Below are 3,226 nucleotides of genomic sequence, written 5' to 3' on the forward strand. Positions count from 1 at the left end.
GGTGTCACAGCTTTTGTTTTTAATCGTATATTGCAACATTGCAGTAGGACTATACAGATTATTATAATTATTTAATTGTCCTTTAAAGGTTTCTCGAGTCGATTTTTGGAAAGCTTGCATGGGGATATGGATCCAACAAGTAGAGGCCCTTTGAGGAAGTTAACACCTACCTACATAATAACGAAATGCTAAAATTTTAGAAATAAAAGGCGGCTTTAATCTTTTGATTTTTATACAGTCAACAGCACATCCACCTACCCAAATTTATTGCAAACTCGCCGCTATTATCGCGTCATAGAGGTTCATGCAGGGTAACTTGATGTGCTGTTGACTGTAAATACACATTACAATTTTTGCGGAGGCACTAGGAGCACTTGTATGGAATTTTAAAAATTGGCATGGGTTCGCTGGTACCGTAATTTTGGCGCGTTGGGAGTTTGCCATTCAAACTTGGAAGCAGCATACCAAACAGGGCCCGCTGTCGAGTCGATCGTCAAGTCCTGCGCCTGAGAGATCGACGTGCTGTATCTATATTCATGGGGCGCAGTTCGTTTTACGAGCAACGATATTGCGCAGGTACACGCGCGTCTCAAAATAACGAAATCTTAGATCTGGGGCTCGATTCTCATGCAAAACATGACAGAGGATACTAATAACATTTTGACTTTCAATTACTTTCATCTTATATAGCCTTAAATAATGACTTTGCAAAATAAATAATCAAAATCAGTGATTTTTAAATTGTCATCATTAGCCATTTAAACGTCCCCACTGCTGGGGCACTGTCCTTCCTTTGGATAAGGAGTACGGGCCATTACCCACCACGTGAGCCCATACAAACCAACTGGGAGCAACGGCTTATCGTGCCTTCCGAAGCACGGAGGAACTCAAGATACTTTTTGACCATCCATCCAATGATCGACCATTGTGAGATTGACTTAACCGTCACTTCTCAAAGTTATAATGCTACTTTTATTCAATATAATGTTGACTACTTTCGTAGAGCCCATGGCAATCTGTATTAATTTATCGTAACGTGAATTAATAAAAACTCGCACTACATCCTGAGATACTTGATCCTCTATATTCTGTGACCTCGTCGTGTGCTCGCCAGAGCCGGCATTGTCGCGACATGTCAATGAGTTTCCTCGACACTACTCTGCATTTCAGATGAACCGAAACTTACCGTTAAGGTGAATGAAGCCTTCAATAGGATTGATGTCTAGCAATCATTTGCTGCAAAACCTCTAAGAACCCACCAATATATACAATTACATATATTGATGAATACAATGGAAACTTATAGAAAAATAAAAACAAAGTGCTATTAGCTGTAATACTAGTCATTCGTAGTGTAATATAAAATCTGCATATTTTTGTAGTTGGACATACACCACAGACAGTTTTTAGCATATGCAAATATATTCGGTACAGTCTCGATAGAAACGAATACCAGCGGTTTCTTTCGCGGCTAAAAATGCCATTTTTCTCGTTCCTGTCTGCATTTCGGGAAATCGTCTGTTTCCAAGTTGTTATGTATCTTCTGAGAGATACATAATAATTTCAACGCCCAGTACCCAGTTACGATTGTGCGTTATCTGTTAGTCAATTATATATGAATTGTGAAATTTGGCGTGAACCTTTCATCACACGCGTTAGTATTTTTTTACCAAGTTTCACTGAATTTGATTCAATTTTGAGATATTTTTCTGCTAATAAATGTGGAAGAACACAACATTTTCGAAAGAAAAGTTATATATGTCACGATCCCAATTCTTACAAATGTATGAGATGTCTTATGCTGCGTAATAATTCAAACTACAATCATCGTAATTGAAACGTTCAACATTGTGATCTCAATCCCTTGCCTCACACAGGTTCTAAGAAGATGTATTGGGCGACACCCCGCTGTGTTTTCGCCCGAAGTGTCAAAATGTCCAAGTCGAGCCACCCTATAGACACCACAAAATATCTTCTTCGTTTTGAATTCTTCTTCAGCGGATTTTGAACTCAATTTTGAAACATAGAACTTTGATTTTGCATTAGTAATAACAAAAAAATGGTCGTAATAGTATATTTGCGGTATCTAATATAGTGAGATCAGTATCGATCTATTTCATTGCATTGACTTTTTCACGAAGAACCTTTTCAATTGGGGCATTTTAAATTTACTGTGAAATGGGGTTGTCGTCAGAATGACTTTAGATCATAATCCGATTGAATGATACAATTTTCTAAGGTTACCATTGTGTTAAGATTATTGATTTCGTCGACTTGTATTATTAGTAGTATCTATTTCATTCTCATCAAAAAGATAATAGTATTTACATTTCTAAGAAAGTTTTATAATAATAATAGTAAGGTCTTCTCCCTGCATTTGCATATGACATTGCTTTATTAAGATTAAAAAAAATGTTTTTACTATTATTTCAATTTTAGTGACAGTTCTTAACTGCAACCAACCCGTACTATCTTTTTCTTCTCTGCCGTTTTAAAACTTTATTGCTGGCAGTTTCGCCAAGTTTTGTTTTTAAATTTCTTGAGGACATGTGCAGCAAAATGTGCAAAACGTAAAATTGAATAGACAATTTTCTAGGTCTCCTGTCCGGGCTGTAGGACTCGGAGGCTCTCGCTCGACACGCCCGCTAAATAAATTCATTAGCCGGCGGCTTTTTATGTCGGTAACATCAAAAGCTGGTCCGCCGCCCTGCCGGGGCCGGGGGCGCGCTTGCCCGACTTTTTACTCAGAAAACTCTGTAAACAAAATGATATGGTGCGTCCATCGGTGCGTCTGAATGTTTGATCCGCCTTTATTATCTGTATACAGAGTGAATGTTTAGCTAGCAAACGCCCTCTCTTTGTGGTAATTGTGGGAATGTAATAACTTGTGAGTATGAGTAAACCAAGCAAACTTTTGTCTTTGATCTGGATTTGGAATTTATTCTGCTTACTTCAAGTAGTTTTATTCACATTAAGCACTTTAAAACTTCATATATGTGTTCTCACAAATCTTGAGATTGGTGGTCCTTTTTTATTTTCGAACTGGAATCACATATAGGTCATAAAGAGTACTTTTGATAATATAGTAGTTCATATGTAGACGGTACTGGCACTTCAGCTTCATTCAATGCTTTTATTTTGCTGAGCTTTGCTCCCCTCTCTTCATGAAGTGTGAGGGAGACAGCCTTATCACGTGTGTGGTCTTCCGGCAAACAGGTTCGGGTAC

Source organism: Plodia interpunctella, chromosome 2 (genome assembly GCF_027563975.2).
Source record: "Plodia interpunctella isolate USDA-ARS_2022_Savannah chromosome 2, ilPloInte3.2, whole genome shotgun sequence".
NCBI classification, from domain to species: domain Eukaryota; kingdom Metazoa; phylum Arthropoda; class Insecta; order Lepidoptera; family Pyralidae; genus Plodia; species Plodia interpunctella.